This window comes from Canis lupus, chromosome 2, assembly GCF_011100685.1.
Source record: "Canis lupus familiaris isolate Mischka breed German Shepherd chromosome 2, alternate assembly UU_Cfam_GSD_1.0, whole genome shotgun sequence".
NCBI lineage: Eukaryota > Metazoa > Chordata > Mammalia > Carnivora > Canidae > Canis > Canis lupus.
The window spans coordinates 64171236-64190741 of record NC_049223.1 but is presented as its reverse complement, the minus strand read 5'-3'; the positions used below and the strand labels follow the sequence as shown (position 1 = coordinate 64190741).

The following is a 19506-nucleotide window of genomic DNA, read 5'->3' as shown; positions in this document are numbered from 1 at the left end:
TGTGATTTCATTTGGCTTTTATTGGCTCAAGCTGGATGTTGGAGATGAAGCCAGATGTGAGGCCGTGGGACCACTTGAAAGGCCAGGTAATTAGCAGCATCTGCCTCTGACTTCTTATCTTGACAGGCGGACACACAGGGCAGTGACCTGGGAGCTGGGAGGCAGTTGCCTTCTCCACATTAAATGAGGCAAAGGCCAAAGGGGAGCCTTAGTCTGCCTGGAATGCTGCCATCTGTGTGTGCACGTGTGTGTGTGTGTGCAAGCACGTGTGCACACACGTGTGTAAGCATGCATGTGTGCAAACATGTGAGTGTGAGCATGTTGAAGAATCATCCCCTCCATCCATTGCTCTCTTGCCTCCAGGTCTAGGAAGAACTGTCTGCCAGTGTCTAAACACCTGAGGGTAGAATTAGCATTATTTTTAAGTTGAGGAATAATTTACATATGATAAAAGGTATAGATTTTAAGTATACAGTTTGAGGAGTTTTCACCAAGGAGCAATATTCATGTAATCCATACCCTTAACAAAGATGAAGATGTAAAACATTCTCATCACTCCAGAAAGTTCTTTATGCTCTTTTCCAGTGAATTCTCCTCTGTCCCGCACACAGGCAACCACAGTTCTGATTCCTATCACCACAGATTCAGTTTTTTCCTGCTCTTAAATAACATGTAAATGGAATCATGGAATATAAATATAGAATTACAGTCTTTTTTGTATTTGGCTTCTTTTGCTCAACATAATGTTTCTGAGGTTCACCCAAGCCATGATATGTACCAGTGGCTCATGCTTTTCTGTTGCTGAGTATGATTCCAATTTTAGAGTGTATTGCAATTTTTTTTATTCATTCTTGAGTTGAAGGAAATTTGGGCAGTTTCTGGCTTTTGGCTATTATGAATAAAGAAGCATAATAAATTGCCATAAATCGAATGGCTTAAAACAACACAAATCTATGATCTTACAGTTTCTGTGGGTCAAGTGTCCAGTCACAGGCTGGGGGGCCCCTCTATTCAGGGTCTCACCAGGCTGAAAGCAAGAACGTCTGCTAGTGCTGAGTCTCATATGAACTCTGGGCTTCTCTACTGAGTTACAGAATTGTTGGTGGAATTCAATTTCTTGTGGTTGTAGGACTGAAGTCCTCAGCTCCCTGAGTGCACCTTCTGTTCCCTGTCATGTGGCCTCCACAATATGGCAGTTTGCTTCTTCAAGGCCAGCAGGGATATATCTGTTGCTGCTTCAGATCTCTCTGACGGCTTCCATCTCTGGCCTCTAGGCCCTCTTTTAAAGGGCTCACCTGATTAGGTCAGGCCCACCCAGGATAATTGTCTGTTTGATTAATTTAAGGTCAGCTGAACAAGGATGTCTGAGAAATTCCTTCACTCTTGCCACATAATGTAACCTAAGCACAGGAGTGGTATCACATCATATTCACCCTCAGGACATGTATACAGGGGATGAGACTCTTGGAGGCCATCTTGTGTCTACCACAAGGAACCATGAGCATTCTGGATTTTTTTTTTTTTTTTTTTTGGTTACTCAAGTGTGCCTCTTTAAAAGATGAGAGCATTTTCTATTGTGCTAAAATAACATCATCGCACTTAATGAAGTAAATCATTATTTCTTTTTTTTAAAATTTATTTATTCATGAGAGACACACACAGAGAGGCAGAGACACAGGGAGAGGGAGAAGCAGGCTCCCTGCAGGGAGCCTGATTTGGGACTTAATCCCAGGACCTCAGGATCACGACCTGAGCCGAAGGCAGATGCTCAACCACTGAGCCACCCAGGTGCCCCACGGTGGGGTCACTTCTGAGGCAGAGCTTTGGGCAGGTGATGGTGAGGGCTGTTTCTTGGGGGCATGGTGGGCTCCAGACTGCTGTTGGACATCCAAGTAGAGCTTCCAAGTAGACAGACAGTTGGACACTGAGTCTGGAGGTCAGGGAGCAGCTAAGGGGGAGACAGCCAGAGAGGGGGAGAGAGGGAGGACTTCTGAGGGCGTCTCTGCAGATGGCCCTGCACACCTCCCTGGCACAGGCTGGTCAATCATGGGGGCTGAGCCACCAGGCGTCCCTAAATCATTATTTCTAAATATCATCTGATACCCACCTCATATTTGGTAAGGAAATCTGCTCTCTTAGCAATGTGTTGTAGCCAGTTTGTGTAAGTGGAAGACCTTGCAGTGCCTGGGGGCACCTGTCCCTTGGATTGCCTTCCATCTAGCACAGTACCCTTTGTTGTGGCTGGATGAAGGAGTGGCTCATGGTTAGTGGGGTTCTTCCTTTTGTCACCATTCAGCTTGTTTTACATCCTCTTAACAGGAATTCAAATTGATGGACCCTAATAAACATCTTCTGGCTGGAGCATATCCTGTGATAGCTCAGAGCTTCAAATGGTATCAGTGGGCAGATAAAAGCTCGTTGGTTGTCCCACTGTTTCTCACTTATGACTGACTCCTGGGTTGGAGTGGGGACCGCCTTACCCTTTCTGGTTCCATTTTTTTCCTCCTGGGCCTGAAGGAAATCTGTAAGGTCTTATTTTGTACAACGTGAATGTTCAGTTATGCATTGACAATTCACCTAATGGTTTTTAACACATTAATTGATCATCCTTACCTGAATCAGTGGTTATATTAGGGGCCAAGGGTAGACTTTTGACCCAGCATTTCAGCTCTGCAAAACTAGGGTTCAGTCTGAAACCAGCGGGGTCCATATGGTATAGTAGACCCATGCCAGGCCTAGGGGCAGAGGTGGCCTGGGATGGGAGGGGTCGGGAGCCCCAGTCCTGTGGCAGCCTGCACACAAGTCAAGCTTCATGCCTTACTTCCCTGAAAAGTCCAGGAGGCCAGGCTGTGTCACTGCTGAGTCCCAGACCCTGGGGCATGTGGTGGAGCTCCCAAATTATTCTCGACAAATGAATGTATGAAAGCATGGTAAGTGTATGACTGAATGTTCATGTAGCCCAAACACAGGGCTCCTGAGCCTCCTGAAATCTGTACTTGGTTCTGGTTTCCTGGTCATTTCTCAGACCAGAGGCCATTCAGGAGGCCCAGCCATGCACCGGGAGACCTCTCAGTGGGTCTCTGGTGGCCTCCCCATCTCTCATGGGGAGCACACCTTGATGTACCCCTCTTCCACCCACTGTCCCAGCGAGCCTGCACTGGGGGTTATAGCTTCCTGAAGCAGGGCTCTGCCCGCCTGCTGGATTGGAGTCTCCTTGAGCCTGTCTTCTTTCCCAGGGCCCCATCACAAGGAACCAGCCTGGCCAAGCTACAGCTGGAAATACGGCCAGGCAGCACTGGCAGGGCCAACCACCTGTAAGGTGCCCATCAGATAGCAAACATGAGGAACACTCAGGCAACTTGGGGTGGGGTGCATGCACTCCCCAGACACTATTCCCTCCACTCTGGCCTCCCTCCCAGAAAATGGCTCAGCAGCTGGGTTCCGGCTTCAGGCCAGCTGCCCCTCCTGCAGAGAAATCTGCCTTTAATTTAGAAGTTCTATTTCTTTCTCCGTGGAAAAGTCTTTGTGGTACCAATTAAGGAACTCTTTTATCCCCTCCGGTTTGGGGAGTGAGGAATTTGGAGACTGTCTAGGAAGGGCTCCTTTCCTCACTAAATCCCAAGGCAGGGTGACTTTTCCTTGGGAAGGGCACCTGGCAGGAGGCTCTGGGAGAGTCCTCCCTGGCAATCTGGAGATGGACAGGTGTGGAGGGCTTGCTCTGTGCTGGACACTGACCACGCTGCATGCGCTGCCCCACAGTGTCTTCCCATCCACAGGAAAGCCTGCTGTCATTGCTAGTTTACAGAGGAGGGACCTGTGGCTCAGAAAGGTCACTGTCTTACTCCAGGCTAGTCGGGTATTTGATGGTGGAGCCAGAATATGAACCCAGCTTGGCCTGATTCCAGGGTCGTGGCCCACAGTGGTTCATTATATTGACAAGAGTATGTTATTTAGTGTTTTTATTACAGGCCATCAGATCCAGAAAAGCGTACACTTGGGTCAGACATGGCCACATTTTGCACAATTTAGAACTTATTCTTCTCTGTGGAGTCTCCAGCATGTCTGTGTGAAGTCCCCAGATCAGGGTGACAGCTCCTAGGAAGAACCAAGGCATGTGTGTACACACGTGCGCATATGTGTGTGTGTGTGTGTGTGTGTGTGTGTGTGTGTGCATGTGCACGAATTTGTGGGAAAGGCTCTTCCTTATCCACTCCTTTCAGGCTTCCCAGCCATTTTTTTTACCCAGGCCTTCCATTCTGGCCACACCAGATGGTCCTCCCGTTCTGGTCTTGAAGCATTTACTGGGCTTGGATGTTCCTGGGGTCTGGAATATTGTCCCTAGGATTCCACCTATGGATTCCTTCTCTCTTGATCCCCCAGTGAACACTGCACACCTTCATGCTTTTCAGAATGCTGATAATACTTTATTGTATCAAAAAACCACCCTATTCATTTATTTCCCTTGGGAAGGGCGCCCTATTCATTTATTTTCTCTTGAGAAAGGGAGAATCTCAAGCAGACTCCTGCTGAGCATGGAGCCTGAAGTGGAGCTCGATCCTACAACCCTGAGATCATGACCTGAACCGAAACCAAGAGTTGGGCAGGCCCCCTGTATTACGTTTTTTAAAGCTTGGCAAAAATTTCAATACAGAAAGCTAGAGGAAATCAATATGACAAATATGCTCAACTACCCAGAACTAACATATGACTAAATTTTGTCATCTCTGTTTCAAATTTTTTTAAAAAATCAGAAGAAAAAATATATCACTTAAAACATTAAAGTCCTTTCTGAAGCCCTTTACATTCATTTTCTTCCTCTCCTCCACAGAAGCTGCCACTATGATAAATTTAGGGAGCCAGGGCAGCCCTGGTGGTGCAGCAGTTTAGTGCTGCCTGCAGCCTGGGGTGTGATCCTGGAGACCCGGGATCGAATCCCACATCGGGCTTCCTGCATGGGGCCTGTTTCTCCCTCTTCTCCCTGCTTCTCCCTGTGTCTCTGCCTCTTTCTCTCTCTCTGAATGAATATAAATAAATCTTTAAAAAAATTTAGGGAGCCAAATTTGTGTTTTAATATCTTCATGGCAGTTACATACAATAGCATATAATATTGTTTCTTGTGGATAACATTTTTACATGTTCCTATCTTCATATCAGTTTCTTGTTTATTTTTCACACAAGTTCATATTTGTTACATTTTTTTCAGTATTGTTGACCTACCTCATTCGAGTTCATTCCTTTTAAAAGCTGTATGGAATTTCATTTATGAGTAAATCACAGAGCCTAAAATTTCCCCCACTGAATCCATTTGGCTTGGCTTTCCAGGAAGCGGACTTGGAGACAGGGATTTGTGAGCAGCAAGTGTGCTGGGGAGTGTTCTCAGGAAGACCACGTGTGAAGGAGCGAGGGAAGCAGAACCAGGCGGAGAGAGAGGTGGGAGTGTGATGTGGTTGGGACAGAGACCTCAGCTGATCCCTACAGGGTGCGCTGGAATGGGGTGAGCCTTTCAGAGTTGTCCTCCATCAAGACAAGTTTCCAGATGTTTATGCTCCCTCATTGTCCAGTCATTGGATGAAGGCTGTCTCCGGGAAAGGGCCATAACGTTGGGTGAGGTAGCTCTGTTTGTTGAAGGTTAAGTCCCAGAGAGGACTCATGTGGAGACCACCTGCAGCTAACACTTCTGGCAGTTGGGGAAAGAGGGGAGTGCCTCTGTCCTCAGGGGGGATCTGGGCAGCTCAGCCCAGCATCCAATACAGTCCAGATCTTGCACTGCTCAGATCCACCTGCTTCACATAGTAAATTCACCACCTCTGGGAGTAGTTTCTCCAGTATTCTGGGAAAAATGACAACAGGGAAGTTAGTGGGACATCTGTAGCCCCTGTCACCATGGCTGGTATTGAGGCCATGTCAGATCTCATCATCTCCCATTTATGCTGTCCATTCGTGTTCCTTTCATACCCATTCTATGTTCATTTCATCCTCTGTTAGCACCTCTACTGGTCTAGGTGGCTTTCCTGCTGGTTGCTGGTGTGACTCTGGCTTTCATCATTGAGGAACTGTACTCTTGTTCATTATATTCTTCCCAGACCATAATTACTGTTGGTGTCCATTTGCTGTCAGAATTTGGAAATACTAAGGGACACTCAGTTGATTACCTGGTTTCCTAATGTATTTTTTTCTGCTGTCATTATATAATGGCAGCCCTACACCCTTCTGCTAATAAGGATGAAGTTATACTTGCCAGTATAGTGACTTAACTCCTTGCCTATTAGCCTCTTGGAATGAGGAAGCCAAAGTAACCAGATGACGGCTATAATTTTAAGTTTAATGTGTCCCCTGGTGGAAGTATGTCTCCTCTGGAAGTCGGAACTTCTAGATCCACAAAGTCTAAAGTTAAAGGAATGAGAAACCCAAATCCCCCAGTTAGATTATGGTAAATGACGGTAATTGGGCCACACCCACTTCTGACTGTGGTTCCTGGACCCAACTACTTTATTGGGAATGCCATGCATAGTAGTCATTGCTTTAGAGTTTATTCACATCCTGAAGGATGGTGTACCATCCTCACAGAATGTCCTCTCCAAGTTGGCATCTTGGTTACACCTTTCAGGCCAGTAACTTCTAAGTGGTGTGGTTTGTGATAGGCAGCCTATGGTCATTTACCCACCATTGCACCTCTTTTGCTGTTAAGTGGGTTTCTTAATCTGAGGCATTGTCATCCCAGATGGCAATAGTAGATATCTAGTAGATAGACCACTCTGCAAATCCTAGGGTAGTGGTACTGACTGGATCCTGCAAGCAAGAGAGGCAAATCCATATGCAGAATACGTGTTGACTCCAGCCAAGAAGATTTTCTGACTCTTTTAGGGTGGTAGGGGTCCAAGCAAGTGACTGGTTGTTCTTTTTAAGCAATAGTGTCATACTGAGGGCTCGATGTTGGTCTGTGTTGGCATAGTGGACATTCTTCAGTGGCAGTAGCTAGATCCACCTTGGCAAGTGGCAGCTCACCTTTTTGGCCCATATGTAGCCTTGATTCCTGCTGCTGTGGCTACTCTATTCATGAGCCCATTTTACCAGCGTTGAGGTGGCCAACTACAGAGACTGGCAGACACTGACTGGCCAAGTTGTTCTGTCTACTTGGTTGTTTTGCGCCTCTTATATGGCGGCTGCTCTCGGATGAGAGTTAACACAAGCCACATAGATCTTTACAGTTGATACTCACTCTCTTGTGTCTATCATGTTCCTCTTCCCCAGACCTCCCTGACACCAATCTCCTGCTTTTTTTCCTTCCAAGCCTCTGACTAAATAGCGTATGGATCCATGTAGAGTCTTACCTCAGGCTACTTCTTTTCCTGCACAAATGGAATGATCAGACATGTCCCCCAAAGCTCTGACATTGGGAAGATTTTCACTTACCTCTTCCAAGATGGCAAAATAACAACAGATCATTTTTGGCTTGTACCACATACTGAAATGACCTGCCTATGAATCGAGCTTGGGCTTTTTCCTTCTCCATCAGCTGGTCAAAAGATTTCCCCCAACCCAAAGGCCATTGGTGTGAGTTCAAAGAGAGGAACCAGTGATGGATGACATGGCAGTGTGGGCTCCCCAATCATGCAGCTTCCTTATACTTTCAGGCCTTGCTTGTTCCTGATCTGAGATGGTCTACTTTCATTGTATGGTCGTTGCTGTTGGGCCTAGTCAACCTTTTGACTTAGCAGGTCTGATGGAACTCAGCTGCGTGGTCATTTGAGGTTCAAGATCAGATGGTTCATTTCTAACCAGGTTCAGTAACACTTTGGGAACTATTTTATAAAAGACGTGTGTTTTTATTTAAAAATGTGTATATTTTATAAAAGGTGTATACTTTTCTGTTGCAAATGGTACATTCTTACCCTTCTGTTGGGGATTGCCAATTCTACATGGCATCTTTTTTCTATCACAAATACCTCTAATACCATAGGGTCTGCTGAGTCATATGACCCAAGTAGCAGGGTTACTCACAATACAGTCTAGATCTTCCTGTACAGCATTTTCCTGCTCTAAGTCCCACTCAAGACGAGCAGCCTTACATATCATGTGGTATATAGACGGGAGCAATATTCCTAGGTATGGCGTATGCTGCCACCAGAACTTGAAAAGTCCTTTTAGACATTATCCTCTGTGGTAGGAGGTACAGTTTTCAATAATTTGCTGTTTTATTTTTTAACTTTGGAGGGGATATCCCAGACCACTGGACTCTTAAAAAACTTCACTGATACGGTGGCATCCTGCATTTACCATAAGGTTTGAATCTTACTCTTGGAAATACATATATCTTACAAAAGCCTCCAAAATACTTGCCACTGCTTGTTCATCCAGTTAGCATGATGTCATTGATATAGTAGATCACTGTGATTTTCTGTGGGATGTCCAGCCAGTCTCTTTGGACTAGATTATGATAGACAGCAGGAGAGTTAACTTAGCCCTGGGAAAGCTGAAAATGTATACTATTGCTCTTCTTCCATGAGTGGGAAATCTTTCTGATCCTTTTCCTGAAAGGAATAGAAAAGAATGCATTTGCCAGATCAAAGGCTGCACACTATGTACTTGGGGCTGTGTCTAGCAAAGATTGCACATCATCGGGCAGCTGCAAGTGAGGCTACTACTTGCTTGAATTTACAATTGTTCACTGTCATCTTCTAAGACCACCTGTTACTTAGGAGCCAGACGTTTGAATTAAATGGGAATGTGATGGAAATGATACATCCTTTAGGTTTTAAGGGTGGCACTGATCTCTGCCATTCTCCCTGGGAGGCAATGTTGTTTTTGACATACTATCCTCAGCTAGAATGGGAGGGTGGTGTCAGCGGCTTCTCACTTGGCCTCTACCACTGGCCCTGGAGCCAGTGCGGGTAGGGAAGTTGTACCACGTATGTCTCTTCCTATCATATATTCAGGGCTGGGAGAATGACATTGGTTGGGTCTAGGGTCTCAGTGAACCCATTGTGAATCAGGTGTGAATCAAGCCAGGATATCACATATTGCCCCACATGTCCCCATTGTCCCCACATATCCTTCTTTAAAGGTAGGGGGCATGATTCTGCTTCAGTTCCTTGAGTATCAGTGTCAATTCAGATCCTTTATTTGAAAGTCACTGAAATGTACAGACACTTTTCTTTCTCAAGTGTGTGGATGTACATGTAAAGGACTGTACATCCCTTTGGAGAAAATCTGGGGGGATTATGACCATATATACTTGCCATGGTGTTGCAGGGTTCTTCTTTGTGGCAACCTAGTTTCTCCTTTAGTCAGTGGTTCCTGGGTCTGAGAATGGGCCCAGGTCCAGAAATTCGCCAAGGAACCGTGACTTTAGTAAGCTGCTGGGTGGCTACTCTTGGCTTTCTGATAATCCATCCTTGATTTCTTTTGGTTGTATAGGTTGAGCATTACCCTGTTAGCTGCCCATCTATCTTCCTCCTGAAGATGTCTTATTCTATTACTAATTTCCTTAATCTTTATTTTTGGATCATGCTCTCCTGGTTGCCATTGCAGATTTGCTTTTCATTACGGTGATTGTACCATTCTGCTTCCAATGGTTAAGTATCTATTCAAGACCTTATCATCCCCATCGTGAGGAGGGAGTCTGTTCTATAACTGCATCTCCTACCTTGGGCTGGTGTCCTAGGTGTGAGCTCCTTAGTGATGCTGGGGCTACCTCACTACATTATTCCCTACTATGTTGGGAAATGCAGTGCCCTTTGGGCTGTCCATGGAACATAGCCAGCTGGTGGGTTAGTTTGCCTTTGCATAGTATATCCCCTCTGGCATGCCAGAGTCTATGAGCATTCCTTCCTCCACCATCTTCTGTGACAGCTCTGGCATTTCTCCTTCACTTTGTACAGTCCATCACTTTCTCTAAGCTTATAAGATCCATTCTATACTGCATTAGTACCATTTCCCAAGGTCCTTGCCAGGGTGTTCAATCTCATCATGGGAGAGCGCTCTCATCAATATACTCTCCTTTATCCAACATTATAGTCCATCTCCCTCCGTTAAGAACCCTCAGGACCTAATTCCGTTGTGTTCTCCTGGCTCTTGTCAGTGTAGATTGATAAGATCCCACAGAATCTTCAGGATATAATCCTCTCCCTCTTTTGTACACTCAGCACTGGGGCCAGGCTATGATCTGATCCTAGTTATTGGTGGTGGCCAGGAGGAGAGTTAGGAGTCAAGTCTATTTTACAAGATCGAGGCCTATGCACCATTTCTAAGCAAAAGGAAGAACCTTTATTTAAAAAATTTTTTTTAAATTTTTATTTATTTATGATAGTCACACACAGAGAGAGAGGCAGACATAGGTAGAGGGAGAAGCAGGCTCCATGCACTGGGAGCCCGACGTGGGATTCGATCCCGGGTCTCTAGGATCGTGCCCTGGGCCAAAGGCAGGCGCCAAACCACTGTGCCACCCAGGGATCCCTAAAAAAATTTTTTTAAAGATTTCATTTATTTATTTGAGAGAGAGCACAAACAGGGAGAAGGGCAAAGGGAGGAGGAGGAGCAGATTCCCCTCAGAGTAGGGATCCCAATGTGGGGCTGTATCCCAGGACACCAGGATCATGACCCAAGCTGAAGCCAGATGTTTAACCAACTGAGCCACACAGGCACCCAGGGAAGCATCATTAAAGGGGAGGAGGGGCCATTTCTGTGGGGCCAGAGGGTTCAGGAAGATCTAGGGTTTCATGATTCTTGAGCATCCTGACCCCATCTTAAGAGCCAAGGTCCCACCCCTGACCAACCAGGGGGCTAATTTGGGCATAAGCAGATTTGTCAGAATCAGTTGAGAATTCTGCTTTCTTTGGAGTGCTGCTATTTTTATGAGTAAGTCCTGGGCTCGATGTTGAGCTTTTTATGCCCTCTTGCTGTAGGAGATGAGAGCTGTACTTCACCATAAGCTGGTGATTAATCGCCTTCAGCCTTTCATTGTCTTTCCCTGCTGCATTTATTGCACTCAACAAGAGCCATCCAGTCTCTCTCAAATGCCTGAGAGGTTGTAGCACCGATGTGTTCCCTTCTGCCAGTTTCCTATCCCAGTTCACCCTCTGTGAGAATGTTAACACCTCCCCATGCCAGGTGCTTGTGATTCCACCTATCTCCAGTGATGGGTCCTCTCAGTCATCTGGCCAGGTAGGGATTTTGGATCCAGCTCCAAAATCCCAATTTAAGGTGCCTATTCTTGGACCACCTCTGTTACACGTAGGTTTCTAGAGAAACAGACTCTGAGATGGAGATTTAAATGCAGGTGGCTCATGAGAGTGCTCTCAGGACCGATTTGTGTGAGGGACTGTGGGAAGCAGGTTTGGATGGAAGAGAAGGTGGGCTGCAGCACAAATGCATCATAAGCCTTAAAGAATCGTAGAGGGAGTGCGGCTGGAGCTGGGGAAGCCCTACTGACTTTGTGCTGAGCTGACACTAAGGGGCCAGGGTGTCTATACCTCTGCATAGATCTGTCATTGGAGGTAGGCTTCCCCGGGGAAAGCATATAAGGTGGGCAAGGCAGCTCCCCTTGACTGAAGGCCGTTCTCAGAGAAGAACTCAGTTATGAGCCATTAGTAGCCAAGGCTCCCAGGAGATGGGGCAGCGAGTACGGAAGGTCGTCTAGGCAGCTCACCACAGCATCCATTATAGAGAGGTACATGGTTTCCGTGTCCCCCTATTATGACAATGCTGTAATGGCCATCTTTGCAATCTCTGACCTGTGCACAGGTATGAACAATACTTCCCTGCCTGCTTCACATCTTGCAGCCTAAACAGAGTATGATAATGCACCCATCTCAGGGTAAAGAGGATGGAGTTGAGAGCCCAGGGGTAGGCTGCTTGTGTTGCAGCTTGCAGCGGGCCCATACTGAGTTAGCCTAACCCCCGTGGTTGCCCCCAGACTGGAAAGGATCAATATTTCTGTCCTACACACCAGGGTTGGAACTCTCTATCTGGTACATACATACCTAGATGGAGAACCGCTGGAGGCAGGGTATGTACATCGCCAGCTTTCTACATTTTGGCATTTGTTTTACAACACTTCAAAGAGATGCCATTTTCCAGGGTTTGGACTTTAACATTGTCACTAAGCTGTTGAGTGTGAAAGGGTGTCTAATCGTCATCTTCTACTCACCAGTGTGTTGCGCATCTCTTGGCCGGTTTTTTGGCCATTTGCTTCCCTCTGCTGTGACTTGTCCATCACCACTGTTTCTGCTGGGTCGTCAGTCTTCTCCATATTGACTGTGGGAGTCACTGCTTCGCTCCCGGGCTGCCTCTGCTAATTTAGTGTCCCTGCTGTCATGGGCACAGCCTCCCACCCAAGAAAGTCTCCGATTCTCTGCATCTTTGAATCTGGAGAGGTCCATCTGGTTGCCTGAGAGAGAGTTCAAGTCACATGCTTGCACCTTTGCTGCTAGAGAGTCAGGAAAGCAAGCACCTGGCTCCTCCAGCTTTGCTTCTGCAGTTGAAGGCAGGAGTGGCTTGTCACTGAGTCCTGGAAGGAGAGGAGTTTCTCAGAAAGGAGTCAGATTTGGGAATCCCTCCTTCAAGAACAATAAACACCTATCCCAGTTAACAGATTTATACCACGAGGTTACTGAAACATGGACTATGGAAAAATGTTCAGCAGGTGCTCCTAAGATATTGTGGGGATGCCAAATTAAGTGCATTTGCATCATACGGCATTTAACTCCTGCAAATTCCCCACTCCCCCTTAACTTTATGCTCCTTGTTTGCAGAAGAGAAAGCTAACAGTTCATCCAGATTGGGTGGGTTTGCCCCACCATTGACGGTTCTATTATTCTCAGGGAGAGAACATGGGGCTTTGGTTTTGCTTTGTCAAGCTCAGTCCCCAATGCATCTCTTACTGCCCTGAGGAAGTGTAGTTTTTAAAGACAGGCATTTTCTTTTTTAAAGATTTTATTTATTTATTTATTTGACAGAAAGAGAGCACAAGCAGGGGGAAGCGACAGAAGGAGAGGGAGGAGCAGGCTCCCCACTGAGCAGGAGCCCAACGTGGGGCTCTATTCCGGGACCCTGGGATCATGACCTGAGCAGAAAGCAGATGCTCAACCGACTGAGCCATCCAGGCGTCCCAAAGACAAGCATTTTCATAGACTCCAGACCCCCAGACACATTGAGCCCAACCAACAGCACAGTGATCTGTGGGAAAAACACCTGGGTCAGATCCCTTAGGAGTCTGAGTTATTCTGTACTTTGAGATTTAGGAGATTCGATTCCCTCCCCTATCCTCCGTTTTCCTCTCTTCCCCTTCCCTTCCCTCCTCTCCTCTTGCCTTCTCTTTTTAGAGACAGAGAGAGAGAGAAACTAGAGGGAGCAGGAGGAGGGGCAGAGGGAGGGCGAGAGAGAGAGAGAATCTCAAGCAGACTCTGTGCCCAGCCCAGAACCTGAATGTGGGGCTTGGTCTCACGACCCAGAGATCATGACCTGAGTCAGAATCAAAAGTCAGATGCTTAAACGACTGAGCCATCCAGGAAGCCCAAGGAGATTTTTAAGAATGATCTTTGACACTCTGGAATTTTCCTTTTGTGTGAAGACTTTAGATCTATCTGCCATCAAAGTGATAGCCCCTGACAACAAGTGGAGGTGTCATCTCAGGTGCTGCATGTGATGGATGGATGATGACGGTCTGGAGGATTGCAAGAAAGAAAGTGAGGTGGCGACAGCACTGCTATGTCTGCCAGGAGCCCAGGAGCCCAGGAGCTGTGGGGTGGGCCACTGGGGCTGGGCATCTCTGAGGAGTCTGAAGCTTGTTTCCTCTTCCTCCTATAGAATCCTTCCCTATTCCCTTCAGCAGCACCTGGCTCTGCCCCTCAGGAGAGCAGCAGTTGAGGGGCACAGAGCTGTCTGTTAGCCCAAAGGTAATGTTGGTCTGTGTTCCGGACTTAAATGTGTCTTGTCCTCTGTGAGTTTGAACAGTGCGGGAGTTCCCAGAGCCTAGAGACTCAGGGGCGAGTGATACAGCTGGGGTGGGGCCCTGCTAGGCTAGAGAGGCCAACCACCGGCCTGGGGAGCTCTCTGGGCCAGCCCACCCATGGGGACTGGTCGCTTCCAGGATCTCCCATTGATCTGCTTGGCATCTTAGAGCATCTCTGCTGCAAAGGCCTGCAGAGAACTTCAAGCTCTGTCATTGTGCAGGTGGCAAACACTGGGGCCTAGCAAGGAAGAGGGGGCCTTGGGGCAAGCTGGAGACTTGAACCCAGGTCTGACCCCAGCCAGACCCCAGCACCCCTTCTTAGCAGTGTGTGGCACTCTTGGGTCCCTCTTCACCCTGGATCCCCATGGCCTGCTGGGAAGACCACTCCCCAATAGGCTCAGAGCTGGTTGCCCTTAGCTGGCACATAAACAGCCTCCAGAGGCCCTCCCTGGCCTGAGGTGGGGACCCAGCACCCAAGGGGGCCACTTCAGAGGCCTTGTGGGGGGTCCCCAGGGTGGACTCTCTTCAGTGGAGCCCTTCCTGGTCGCGCTGGATGATGGCCCTGATATTACATGTAATCTAGAACTATGGGAAGAGGGATTTGAGTTGAGGACTGGGCAGTCCCTGTACCCATCCTAGAACAAGGTGGAAAGGTGCCTCCTAGGCCACCCAATGGTTCCCCCCACACCATCAGGGACTGCCACTGTCCTGGGGGCCCAAGGACTAGAACTTAGAGCATAAAGAGGATGGGTGAGGTGTGTGTGTGTGTGTGTGTGTGTGTGTATGTGTAGGGATCTAGGCTGTGTCTGGGGACAAGAAGCCTCCACTGAGGGCTGTGGCCACCCAGGTCCTGTGCAGAGACTCCCCCACCCCAGCAGCACCCCTCGCCCAGCCCCAGTACTGCGGTCCAGGACTCACTTCTCAGGGCTGCCTCTGCAGCCAGCCAGATGAGCAGTGGGGGGAGCAGTGCCTCCCCGTCTGATAATTCTGGGGACAGACACGGGATTAGGAGTCAGATGCCTAAATTCTAGTCCTTTCTCCATGTGCTGGGGAGAGAGGAGGGCATTTTTGACTGGCTGCATATGTCCTGTGCACACACACACACACACACAGACACAACACACACACACACACACACACACACGTTTCCATTAACATACAGAGAAACTTCTGTCTGGCCTGGGTGTGCGGTGTTTGTAGAAAGAGGGATCCAGGGAAGAGGGGATGAGGAGCTGCAAAGTGTCTGCCCTTCTGGGCTCTCCTGAACTCTGGGTTTCATGGGGAGCTAGAAGTTGGAGGTGCAAGCTGGTGAGGCCCACAGACTCAGGGTGACCCCAGGCTGAGGAGACAGGGCTCCCCACCTCCCCACTGTGGGCCTCCTTGGCTACCTTCTCGTGATTGGCAGTTCCAGGGGCTCTGTGGGCAGGTGGGAGCCAGAGGGCATGGGCAGGGCCGCACGGCGCGTGGCTGATGCACCCACACATCTTGTGGGGGCCGCTGTGCCGCCACAGGAAGGAACTCCGTGTGAGCTATCCCGGTGTCAGGAAAGGAGCCAAGAAGCAGTAGCTGCTCACTAAATGCTTCACTGACAGCCTCGGGGGCTGGGCCGGGGAGGCTTGACTAGAGCCCAGGAATGTCCTGAGGACGCTGTGGACTGCTGTCCCCGTGGGAGGGGTGACCGTGCTTCCCCTTCGTAGGGGTGGCATCATGGTGGTGTGGCAGACGGGGACACTGCTCGCGATGGGCTGCGAGGAACGGGGATCGGGGATCCGGCCCAGGGCAAGGAGCAGGGTTTGCTCGCGGGCCCCAGCTGTGAGCTCCCTCGGGAGCCGTCCTAGCTCTCCAGTCCACTCCCACCATTCTGGGTGGCCCCTGGCCGGTGACTGAGCCGGGGGTGCTACGACACCCAGGTCACCCCCACAGTATTCTCTGGAGCTCCCTGCAGGGCCAGTGGAGCTTCCGTCAGGAGGGACTGTGGCCTGAGGCCTCCCGGGTCCTGCTTCCCTGCCCCACCTCTCCTTCCACCGCCTGTGCTCCTCACGAAGCTTTATTGGATAAGTTTTGTTGAAATGCAGTCTGCATACCTGCAACTCATCCATTTGAAGTGTGCAATTCAGTGGTTCCTAGTATATTCACCGAGTTGTGCGACGGTCACTACGGTTAATTTTAGGACATTTTCGTTGCCCTGAAAAGAAAGCCCATACTGGGGAACAGTCACGACCCTCATTTCCTCCTAGCCTTCCAGGCCCTGGAAGCCACGAATGTTCTTTGTCTCTATAGGTTGCCTATTCTGGGCATTTTGTGGCTTCTTTCACTTCACATTTTGAGGTTCATCTGTGTCACAGCCTGTAGGAGCCCTTTATCCCTTTTTCTGGCCGAGTAATATTCCATCATAAGGCTCTACTCCACTCTCTTTATCCATTTGCCAGTCCATGGACATTTGTGTCATTCTGCTTTTTTTTTTTTTTCCAGTTGTGAAGAACATGGCCATGACACTCATGTACAGTTTTATTTCTCAAGGAGTAGGATTACTGGCTGGTATGGTAACTCTTGACCTTTTGAGAACCTCCCCAGGCTGTGTTCCGTCCAAAGCATCTTCTTTCCTCTGACTTCTGCACGTGCTCGCCGACACTTGTCCCTGTATGTCTTTTTCATCCTGGCCAACTTCCTGGGTGACAAGTGCTGTCTCACTGTGGTGCCGATTTGCGTTTCCCTAAAGGCTAATGATGTTGAGCATCTTTTCGTGGACTTCTTGGTGGGAATAAAGATTCTGTGTTTCTAACTTCGCCTCAGCCCTGCTTGCCAGAGGGCCCAGCTTGCAACAGGGGGAGGGACGTATCGGGTGGAGGGTGGAAGAGGAGCCGAAGTCCCTCTCTTCCTCTGTTCCTCTCTCTGTTTCTTTGCCTGTCATCACTCCCTTCTCTTTGCCCACAGTTTCTGGAACACACTGGGTATGCCCGGACTGTTTGCAATTCTTTCTTTTCAATTAGAAGCACAAAAATGTCAGCTGGACACCACCCCATGGCAACTACCCCATAACAAGTTACGTTTTTTTTCCGTGGAGCATTCCAGAGACCGCCCAGCTCAGCTGGACCTGCAAGCCCTCAGTCACCGAGGGGCAGAGCTGGGCTTGACCCATGGTCATCTTCTGGCTCTCAGATTCTGCATTATCACCATCCTCGCTCTTCCATTTCGGGTTTCTCCTTTCCTCTGTGCCAGTCTTTTCTCTCCAGCCAAGGGGTGCGAGCTCAGAAGGGGCAGGGACGATGTCCCTCTCTTGTCCCTTCCTCATTGCCAGCACGGGGCTGGAAGTTGGCAGAGACTCACTGCTGACAAGAGGCTTTGTGGTGAGTGGGAGCTGGGGATCAAGTCTGATGGCCCGGGAGGTGTAGGAGGCTGGGGTCCCCTCCGGCTTGTTCACCCAGTGCCCAGGATAGTGACAGTGGGTGGCAGGCTGTGGTGTAATTAAGAATATATCTGGTCTTTGTCCGAGGTTCTTGACACAGAGCTCCTAAAACCCTTTTATTTCCTGAGGGACAGGAGTGTCTTTTCTTAATGAGCCCATTCGAGCACACCTAGTTTTTGCCCAGGTGACCCAGGGTGGGGCCCCAGGAGGCTTCAGGATGGGGTCTGGTCACCAGAAAGACCAGCAATTAGAGGTGGGAACTCTCAGCCCTACCCCAGTCCTCTCCAGGGGTGGGGGTTGGAGGCTGGGTTGTTAGAACTCTTGAACTAAGACAATCAGAGGGCTTTGGGACTGGGGGACACACTGAGCTGTTGGGAGGGTGGGCGCACCCCGGGTGGGGGGGTGGAAGCTCTGTGCCTGCCTCAACTCCTACACCTTCCCCTGTGCATCTCTTGCATTTGGCCGTTCCTGAGTTGTGTCCTTTAAAAATAAACCAGAGATCACGGGGTGCCTGGGTGGCACAGTTGGTTGACTGCCGACTCCTGGTTTTGGCTCAGGTGGTGAGATCGAGCCCTGAATCAGGCTCAGCGCTCAGCTCAGAGTCTGCTTGAGATTCTCTCTCCCTCCTGCTTGTGTTCTCTCTCTTTCTCTACAATAAATAAATCTTAAGTAAAACAAACCAGTGAGGGATCCCTGGATGGCGCAGCGGTTTGGCGCCTGCCTTTGGCCCAGGGCGCGATCCTGGAGACCCGGGATCGAATCCCACATCGGGCTCCCTGCATGGAGCCTGCTTCTCCCTCTGCCTGTGTCTCTGCCTCTCTCTCTCTCTGTGTGACTATCATAAATAAATAAAATCTTTAAAAAAAAAAAAAAACAACAGTGATCCTAAGTAAAGCCCTTTCCTGAGTTCTATGAATTCTAGAACCTGCGGAGGAGGTGGTGGGAATTGCTGAATTTTGGTGGCTGGGGCAGAAGTGTGGGTCACTGGGGGACCCCACCTGTGGCTGGCATCTGAAGTGAGGACGGTCTTGTGGGACTGAGCCCTTAGCCCACGGAGTCTGCTGCTAACTCCAGGTAGTTAGTGTCAAAATCATAGGGAATCGTTGGACACCCAGCTGGTGGCAGAGAATTGGTGTTGGAAAAAAACACACACAAGCCCTCAGTGAAAGTTTGTTGAATAGACAAGGAATAATAGCTCACATAATTTAAGCACTATATCCTGTGTCCTTTGCTGAATGCTTTCCACTCACTCATTCAAGAAAACACTTTTGAGTAAGTAGTCCATGCCATGTGCTCAGCTTGGCATTTGGGGACAGCTGTGAATAATTAAGTCAATTTAACAAATACATTTTTAGCAACTAGCACACACCACACACTGTGCTGGGTACTGGGACTACAGCTTTGGGGCAATTCAAGTCTATACGGCACCTACCTACTGAGTCCCTACTATGTGTCAGGCACTACTCCAAGCCCGAAAGATACGGCAGTGACCAGACGGTCTGAATTCCTACCCTGTGTGTATTTTGCAGAGGCCCTAGGCGGTAAGGCCTCTGACTTCGTTCATTTTACACTTGAGGAAATTGAGGCTCAGAGAGGTTAATTGTCTCTCAAAAGGTCACACAGCCGGGGTGGTGAGGCTAGACCCAAGCCCTGGCCCATCAGACCTCAAGCTTGAGTTCTTACTCAAGGTGTAGACTGAATGTTAATATTGGGGTGGGGAGTCCTGGGTCCCACCTTGCTCAGTACTTCGGGGCTCCTACATCCTCCGTGCATGCCTCCCTCTTCTGGGCCCCCTGGCCCTGCTCCCTCCTCTCTGATACACAAAATTCCGACCGCGGCTGGCGGTGTTCCTGAGAGACACCCCCAAGTGCTGTAATGTGTTTTTGTGCACAAAACCTCGTGTTCAGCAAATTGCTGTGACCAAGACCCTATCCAGTTACCTGCCGCATCAGAGGTATGTTCTGTGGCGGTGCCAAGCAAAGCAGAGAATAATACCTCTAAGAATTTTAACCATTAGATAGAAAAAGTGCAGCCTTGGCCAACTCTGGCGGGCGCTGCCGCACAGGAACCAGATACAAAGCAAACAAGAAGGGCCTGTCCCGCGTGTGGGCCGAGGCCTTTCCTGGAGGGTCGGCTGCCCTGGTGCCAC

The 19506-nt window shown here is 48.9% G+C and overlaps 2 long non-coding RNA genes across 4 annotated transcripts in view; both read left to right on the top strand.

The window, feature by feature from the left end:
• LOC119870331 overlaps nt 1-19506 on the top strand; it is a 108713-nt gene that overhangs the window by 48520 nt on the left and 40687 nt on the right. The gene's annotated exons all lie outside the window — the stretch shown is intronic.
• LOC111092900 overlaps nt 54-19506 on the top strand; it is a 29328-nt gene continuing 9875 nt past the window's right edge. For both annotated transcript variants that reach the window (XR_005355807.1, XR_005355808.1), the window contains exon 1: nt 54-86. This is a non-coding gene — a long non-coding RNA (uncharacterized LOC111092900). The remainder of the gene's footprint in view (nt 87-19506) is intronic.